General features: G+C 36.2%; 1 protein-coding gene across 6 annotated transcripts in view; it reads left to right on the top strand.

Moving 5' to 3' along the window:
- Positions 1–281: 281 nt before the first annotated feature.
- Positions 282–9,432, top strand: part of LOC145674466 (clavesin-2-like) — a 396,132-nt gene continuing 386,981 nt past the window's right edge. For 5 of the 6 annotated variants that reach the window (XM_081744563.1, XM_081744561.1, XM_081744562.1 and 2 more), the window contains exon 1: positions 282–417. The gene's annotated coding sequence lies outside the window, so the exon portion shown is untranslated. The remainder of the gene's footprint in view (positions 418–9,432) is intronic. The other variant, XM_081744556.1, reaches the window with a different exon arrangement.

Below are 9,432 nucleotides of genomic sequence, written 5' to 3'. Positions count from 1 at the left end.
CTCGCTATAAGTTACTCAAACTCTGTAGTTGATAACCAAAAGTTGCAAGAGCGAATATTTGAAAACCTAGTAGGGGAAATCCCCGACAACAATAACAATTCAACTTACCGGTACTGAAACATTTAAACGTGTATAATATTAAAGATAATTTAATGTCTCGCTGTAACGAAAATTATATTCTTAATTTTAGATGCAACAAATAAACAAATAAATATCTAATATTATTCGATATATTTCTTTTAGTTTCTTATTCTTGTTAGCTGACGATCTGCAGAAGCAGATGATCTGTCAAGGAAATGCCTAATAGGCCTGCCCTCTGTTGGTAAAACTGTGGTAAAACTAAACAGAGAAATATGAAGTGCGGAAGTTCGGATGCTACGGGGTTGTGACGGTTGCTACGGTATTCGTGTCTTAAAGGTACGTACTATTTCAATAATGAAGATGAATTTCGTGTCACTTACTGAAAAAGCTCCATATACATTTAGAACTTAAAGCAAGATCCTACTCCTCCCTGTTAATCAGTGTTAGAACTTTGAAGTACAAGGACGTACTTTTTTCCTTCGCCTTCACAAAGTGCAAGTGTTTTGCACCACAGACAAAGTATATATCCTTTGTGTTTTGCACTTTCTGTTGACAAATCATATATTGATAGGAAAATAGATTGCAGTTTGTTTTCTTGTGCATTTTACAGTCTCTGTACGAGGTTTTGCTTATTAATAAAACGTAGTAATTATAAGCGAAGAAAAAGAAAAACACACTGCAAAGCGAAGGACTTACTTGCACTTTGAAGACCAAAACATCGAAAGAACGCTATCTTCTGATAAGTTTTCAGCAAGAGAGTAAAACATTTAAGAACCTCCGTTATTGTAACAAAACGATTGAATTTGCTATATGGAGTGCTCCTATCATCCCTCGGATCGTTGGCATGTAAAGAGTTGAGGTTTTAGTTACCGGTATTTGTTGCGGGATAAGCAATATAAACTATAATGTATAGAAACTGACCAGAAATCTTTTGTACAAAATGAGTAAAGTCAACAGATATCTTGATAATCGGAGAAAATCGTGAAACAAACAAAAATAATAATAATAATAATAAAAAAATAAATAAATAAATAAGATAGTTCGTTTACTAATATTCATACTCAAAGATTACTTTCCCTTTTTGAGTATCTGAACGTCGTCCTTTATTATAACTCTGTTCCTGTTCCTTATAGAGCATATTTACATTGAATCTTATTTTCATACATTGTTTCTTGTCATTACGAACATCTGGGAAGCTTCTAGAATGCTGGCCCGCATATACAGGTGAATTTGGGTTAATAGCTAAAAAAATATGATTACAAAAAAAAACATTTTTGTTGATTTTTTTGGATTTAAATTAAATCTTTCTCCTCGTATAATACAAGTTGCGAACTAAAGAAAAAACATTAGGAATTAGTGTTAAATGTTAATTATGCCATTTAAATAAAATATTGTGGTTTAATTTTGAATTAATCCCCAATCGTTAACCTAATTCAATCCCAAACAATGTTTCTTATGAATTAAGGGAAAAAAAAAAAAACGTATAGCAACGTTTGTTAACATGATACTTTTCTATTTACAAAAGTTACATATATTTGGCAGGGACATATTTTCAAAAAAATTGGAACTGACTAGCGGCACGAAATACATATTAAGTACATAAATTTCGCCTAAATTTAACTCTATGGCTTATGGAACCCGGAGGTTCAATGCCGTATGTCGCGTTCACGAAAACTCTCCACTGACTTCAATCCTTAGCCAACTGGATCCAGTTGCTACTTTGTATTCCTATTTCTGCGAGATCCATCTTAATATTGTCCTCCCATTTGCGCCTAGGTCTTCCTAATGGTTGTTTTCCGATTGCTCTTCCAGCAGGGTTGGCTGCTTTAAACCGAGTTGGTTTAAACCAGCTGGATTTTATTTCGAAAAAACCAACTGGTTTAAACAAAAAACCGAAAAATGTTCGTAAAAGTGTAAATGTTCGTAAAATCTTCATGAACACACATTTGTGGGTTATCACATTTCACTCCTGTATATTATTTTTATCATATTCAGATCTAAATTCCCCATTCATTACTCAAAGGGATTATACTACCAAAGCAACTATTTTTTTTCATTTTATGAATGTTTCTTTTGCGATTTTTTTATAGTTTATTACAGGGATGCAAATAAGCAACAAAATTTTAATCGCCCAAGAAAAAAAGCTACTAGCCCACATCCCACAATAGAAATCATTTACTTACCTTCAGTATGATATTAAATACTCGCCCGCATCGAAGAACCACTCGCCTCGGGCGAGTGGGCGAGTTGTTATTTGCATCCCTGGTTTATTATTATTGTTTTGCAATTGCAATCAAGAAAAATTCTAAATATTGTTTCGTTTTAATAATGTTAGTATTGATAAAATACATCGAAATAACGTACTTTTCTTTGGGAGGGGGGGATCATACAAATCCCACGAGAGGCATTTATTGAAATCAGAAATATCTTTGGTATCTATTTATATATAAATGTGTCCGAGCCAAAGTGGACTCAAATAATTAGTGTCTTTATTCAATTTTCTTACTGATATGCAAATTAAGTTGTTGTGGTTGTTTAACTTGGATTAATAAAGGTCTTAGTGAACTAACTTGGAGTAAATTAGTTCTTCTGTACTCAGCAGTATTTTGAAATTGTCCATATGTATTTCTGTATAATGGTTTCACTTGTGCATCTGTTTTCTTGCCCTGAAATGGCTCTTGACAATTATATTAACAAGTGTGTAAAGATCAGTACAACGCATTTTTATCATGAGTCCTTCGTGAGTGAGTCGGCAGACGTATCGCATTTGTGGCCAATTAGTCCTGGTTTAGAGTTCAAATGGAGGCCAATTTCTCTCGGATGTATGCCGAGAAGTGGTTTGGATTCCGCTTTAAGCTTATGTGACCCCTTCCAGCATAACCCGGTTGTTGCGAAACAACACCAAGGCGAAACAAACTTATTTCTGTCCATATGTGATATAAATACAGAGAGGAAATTATTTTAACCAAAAAAACCTGGTTTAGACAAAAAAAAAAAAAGGTTTAAACCCAAGAAACCGTTTTTTTTTTTTTTTTAAATAAAAAACATGGGTTTTGCCAACCCTGTCTTCCAGTTAAGACTTTGAAAGTGTTCCTGCTTTCTCCCATCCTGGCTACATGACCAGCTTATCTGAGTCTCCTAGACTTGATGACCCTAACAATGTTTGGTAAACCGTATAAATAATGTAGTTCCTCGTTATGAAGTTTTCGCCATTCCCGTTCCTCTTCGGTCCGAATATTCGTCTCAGGATCTTGTTCTCAAATACTTTCAGTCTATACTCTTCCCTCATAGTAAGCGACCATGTTTCTCAATCATACAGAACAAGAGACATGATTATCGTTTTATATATTTTAAGTTTCAAATTCCTCGACAGAATTCGCAACGACAAGCTATTTTGAACTGAATAATAACACGAATCCCGTGCTTTTAGTCGACATTTAATTTCTTCGTAAATATCGTTTTCGTCTGTTAATATTGATCCTAGGTATTGGAAAGTATCCACTTTATCAAAAGTATTATTCGATATTTTAACGCATCCAAAATTTGCCGTATTACGATCCCCGAGGAACTTCTATGTATTTAGTACATAAATTTCGCCTAAAGTTTTGAAATTGATTTTTTTTTTTTTTTGTTTGTTTCGGAGAAGGGATCGGGCCCCTGTAAATACACCCCTATTATCTGGAAACAAACAAATAGACGTGAACACAAGATAATTTTTGTCTTAAATGTCCATGGTGATTTCTCTGTTGGAATAGTTAACGATTTAAAAACCCTATGTTACGAAGAGAAGAAAGCAGGATTCACCAGTTACGTGCTCAAAACTGGATTTTGCCTAATCATCCTCCGCATAACACTCCTTTACACACTGTGCTGTACATACATTTTAGTGTCATAGTATTATGATTATTATCTTCCATAATTGAAATAATAGAACAGAAACGGGATTTTACGTATTTTCACTTTAAATTAGTTTATTTCGGAATTTGATTTAAATCAACAATTTTTATTTAAAAAATCAAGTGATTTAAATCAAACTGATTCAAATCAATCCACCCTGGTTAATAGCAAGGTTGATTCCTTTCTTTATCAAAGCTCAATACTCAGTTCACATGGCAAAGTTCTAGAACATAGGTCTACCTTCCCATTTAGCTGTAATGAAGACAGAAAACAACGTGCTCTGCGGGGCTCTGACAATACCATGTGAATTAAATATTAAACTTTAGCACAGAAAGGAACCAACCTAACTACTAACCTATATGGAAGGACCTGTGTTCTAGAACCTTCCCAGTTCACAAAGTAATATGAGCAGCGTTGCCGACTACTTCATAGGATGTTATGCTAGTTATGGCCAGGAATATGCTATTTTGCAGAAAATTATGCTGGGCTTAATAATTTCAAATAATAATAATAATAGTGCTATTATTATTATTGTCGAGTGAATTCATTTAATATGCTAAATTTATTCACTCTGTGCAAGAAATTATTTTACTTGAGCAATGAAACGTTTGATTGAAGTCTAGGTATGCGACAAAATTATCTACGTTACAGGCAGCGTAGAATGCTTGGCACGGATTTTTTTTTTTTTTTTTAATATGTAACCAGCTCTTGAATTTAAGATCGCCTTCTTATTCCACTTCGATTTAAATTTTTGATAATAGGGTTCCTATTTCCGACTAGAATCAACGCTTTTTCTTTTTTTTTTTGGGGGGGGGGGGGGATGGCGTAGGGGCTACTATGAACACCATTACACATCTTTTGTTTATGTGCACCACTTACTTATTGTTTAATTTTATGGTTAAATGCCAATGTACTTATTACGGAGTTACGGATCGAAGAACGAACATTACAAAGCGGAAAGAAATCTTGATTTTCAAATCACAGATACAATAACATGCACGTGAATCTCATGTCAGTACTTCACATACATCATCATTATTATCATAGGTATTCTGCCATTATTGGCAGGTCACTTGCTGCAATTGAGAAGCATCAATGCATCACGGTCTTCCGCTAACTTCTTCGTCTTCACGTACGATCTCTCCGTTTTGATATCGTCCATCAATTGGAGTCTCCTTCGTCCTCTCCCTCTCTTTCCTGCCACCATATCCTCAAGCACGTCCCTCGTGAGTGCATATGGATAATCCTTATCCAGTGTCCCAACCAGTTTCTCTTTCTCTTCTTTATAATATCTTAATTTCTTCTTTTCTCCTCCATCATTTCCCTCTCTCATTTGTTTTACGCTCGACCCAGCTATTTTTTATTTCATTTTTCTCCATGCCCACATTTCGAAAGCTTCCAGTTGTTTACGCATACATAAAGTTAGTAATTAAATTTAATATCTCAACTATTAAATTGTAGTGCAATTAAAAAAGGAGAGAGAGACAGAGAGAGAAGGGGGATTTAAAACGAAAAGAAACTTTGACTTCATTCATTGTAGTTGGAAGGAATTTTAGAAACATGACGCACACCAAAAAACTAAATATGGAGAATTGAAGTGGAAGATATTTCAACGCTTAACTGGATGTGATCTGAAGGTTGTCAGTACGTTTTTTTAGTTCTACAAGGTGTCAGAGACGCTGAAGGTGACTGGAGGCCCAAAAAGTTTTTGCAGAAACCTCCCTCCGACGCCGTTAGGGTTGGAACACTTCTCGCTGGAATAAAGACGTGTGACTTCTCTTTTTTTTTTTTCTTTTATTGCGTTGCAACTTTCATGTTCATTTCTGAACTTCAGTCTAAGAAGCTCTCGCAATTATTCGACTTGGATCATTCAACTATCTATGTCCCAACGCAAGGAAACAAAGGGTATTATTTAGTTTCTTCCTCAAATCACTTGATAAAGACTCTGGCTTACTTGATACTGATTATGGTTCGTTATTTATAACTGTGATGTGTATAAATACGTTGTGGGCGTATAACATAAAAACTACAGCGCATAAAACACGAACCAACTTGTGCTAGGAGACACTAAAAGCACGAATTCTGTCTAATTGAGTCAGGATAGGAGCGCTGCTGGGGAGCCCGAGCGCTAGCCCTGGGGTGTGTCCCTAGGGAGGAGGCGCGTCAGAAATGGTGGGTATACATATAGACGAGCTCATTTACAACGTCTCACTGTCACGATACCGGTTCCGGGGCTGTCAATGGATTTGGGAGAGATACTACATGCCATACCAAACGAACATCACGGAAGCAAAAAGTATGATAGATTTTTCAATTGTGCTAATATATGCTAGATGCTAGTGTGTCCAGTTAGAAGGTAAGAATGATAACAGCGATACCCAGCGACAGAAGTCGGGTTAGGAGCCAGGTTGGTTACGCTCTTTATTACGACTCAATGGGGACGTGGGCTAGTGTTCTAGAACCCTACCCATTTTGATATTGCACGGTATGTACGAAAAATTCACAATTATTAGATTTTAATTAAGTCTGTGAGTTACTCATTATTTATAACTATGATATGTATAAATACATTGTGAGCGTATAACATAAAAACTACAGTGCATAAAACACGAACCAACTTGTGCTAATAGGGGACTAAAAACCACGAATGCTATCTAAGCGAGTCAGGGTACGAGCGCTGCAGGGGGGCGCGAGCGACAGCGAGGGGTTGCGTCCGTAGGAAGCAGGCGCGTCAGCGACAGTGGGTATACACATAAACGATGTTGTTTACAACAAGTCAGTGTATGTCACAGTACCTACTCCGGAGCCGTCGGTGCATTTGAGGGGAGATATTAAGTGCCATCCCTGTATGAATTCTAACAAAATGGGTCCAAACTTCCCTAACCCTGAGCTAACGTGACCCTATACTACTTATCCTTTTAAGTTGATCCTACTTACTGTTATGCACCTTAAGCGTGTATTGTTACACGAGAATTCATTAATTGGTATGACTAAAAATAATTAATAATAACTTCTAAGTTGGAATGCTTTTATTTCAAGTCATTTTGATGTAAGACAGAAAGAGTATAATCTTAAAGAAAAGTACATCTGACCACCTTAATTTATAACTTCTGTTCAAATTGCAGTTCATTGATATGAATTCCTTTCTTGTCTTGTGTGTATAGGGTGGACCACTTATCTTAGAAATTCCTTGAAATTTTTAAATAAATACATAAGCTGACATTTAATACAATGCAAATGTCGATGGGGAGAAATCGTTTGATATTCTGTACTCTGGAGTGCCACCAGTGGTCCAGATTAATTCTTTTAATGATCAGAGGGTTTAAGGGGAATTTTAAACTCGCTTATGCTAGCTGCTGCTTGTACCCTAAGTACGTTAGGTCCATGATTTCTATATCGTTATTTTTGGAACAAATACCAAATAATAATTATGATTAATACTTTTGATGAATACCCAAATGTTTGGAATGTAAAATTCTAGAGTAATATGGTCACTTTCCGCGATATTTTAAAAAGTGAACTTAAGTAAGGCAAAGACTGGACCGGGATTCGAACCCGGTACCTCTGGCAATCATGCCGATGTGTTAACCACTACGCTATCCAATCCACTTTCCAGAACAGCCACTCTCTGGAGATCGGTGCTCTGATCTCAGACCACGTGGGTTGTACCACAGACCCCTGCTGTGATTGGACAATCCTGTGTCCTTATACCGAGCACTTTATAACGATTGTGATTCCATATATACTAATGAAAGAAGGAAATAACAGTTTTTTTTATTATTTTTATTTTACACACCAAATCCTCTGTAGATGCGAAATCTAACTCAAAGAGTGAAACAGTGTATGAGTGAGTGAGTGTGTCGCTGTTCTGGGAAGCGGGCTGGGTGGCGTAGTGGTTAACGCATCAGCACGGTATGCTGGAGGTCTCGGGTTCGAGTCGGTCACTTTTTCACTCTTTGCGTTAGATTTCGCACCTATAGAGAATTTGGCGTGTAAGATAAAAATTATGTTATTTCCTTTTTTCATTAGTATACATGAACTTAAGTAATTTTCTTGGGCGCTCCCCTAGCGGTCCTGAAGGTGGGATTGCCGATACGAAACTTAACTCAAAAATAACGTATTTTCTTGCCTACGAGTTTTTGAAGTACATGTAGTATACATGAAGATTAGATAAATTGTGAAACCAAAATTGTACGTGAAATTGATGAAAAAAAAAGCTCAAAAGAATGCAATTTAGAAGCCTCTAGCTCACACTTGAACTATTGTACTTAGCGTTTATAGTTCGTACATCAATGTCTTTAGAATGAATCAGAATGTCGAATGATACCACGTACATGTTCCACAATGCATAAATTTGGGGAAATCCGGGAAAAATCATGAAATTTCCCGAAAAAGTAAAAACGATTTAGTAAGCTGGGATTCGCCACATAGACTCCAGGGTGTTACGTACACTAAATGTACTAAAAGAATATTACTTGTCCTGCAGTATATTTTTGCGATGTTTCACTGATATACGGTTGTTATCGCTGGTGTGGAAGGTCGCTTCTATTTATCCTTGCACTCAATAACCAATATGCATTAACGTGTAAATCTCCCAATCAACTCCCTCCACCAAGATACATAACATGCTTTGCCAACTGTCACTCAAACTTGGGAGAATTTGAGTGAGAGTTGGTACGCAACGTGGTCGGTCGTGTTCGAGCTATCTGTGTGTAGTAATTAACACTATAAGTCCTCTGTTTGCCTTTTGAACTTGGTGCGAGGGATAGCTCACAGCTCCTGCAAATTATCGGAAGCACGTACAACAACCTACGTCCTCGCGGTATGAAGGATCGTCAGATTCAATGTTAAATGATATGCCGGTATGATATACATTTAAATGATCATATTTCAATCTCAAAATTATCTAAGTTACATATTTCTATAAGTGCTTTAGTTAAGTAATCTCACATGCACATCAGAGCACAATAAGAAATACATTATAACCGCCACCAGGTTATATAAGGATTTCTTGTGGACACTCTGTATATTTCGTAAAGACAGTGATCATTATTTTCGATTTATACTTTATTCCGCAACGCATATAAGTTCTTTCTTCGGTGGGAATTGCTTCTTTCCCACACAATTGGACAAAGAAGTCTTTCATCGTTTTCTCATATATATATATTTAAGACATTGCTTTTGGTCAGAACATTTCAGTTAGTGACGAATCATTTCAGTGTTTCTCCCTGACTCATTATATACACAGTATATATTCTACAGTTATTGGAAACATTAGTATAGATTAGAGAAATACGGGCTGACCAGATGTTTCAGCAACCAAAGTGGCACCAACTGCGTTGTTTCGTAGTCCCTTATCTGTACTTTCTCACGCCAGAGTTATCGCCGTGTCTAGTGCATTATAGGCAGTTGACTAAAATTAACGTAAATTATTTTCCGTATTCTGTTTGTATG

This window comes from Thermobia domestica, chromosome 17, assembly GCF_964235325.1.
Source record: "Thermobia domestica chromosome 17, izTheDome1.hap1.1, whole genome shotgun sequence".
NCBI lineage: Eukaryota > Metazoa > Arthropoda > Insecta > Zygentoma > Lepismatidae > Thermobia > Thermobia domestica.
The sequence above is the reverse complement of the archived record's forward strand: the minus strand, read 5'-3'. Positions and strand labels throughout refer to the sequence as shown.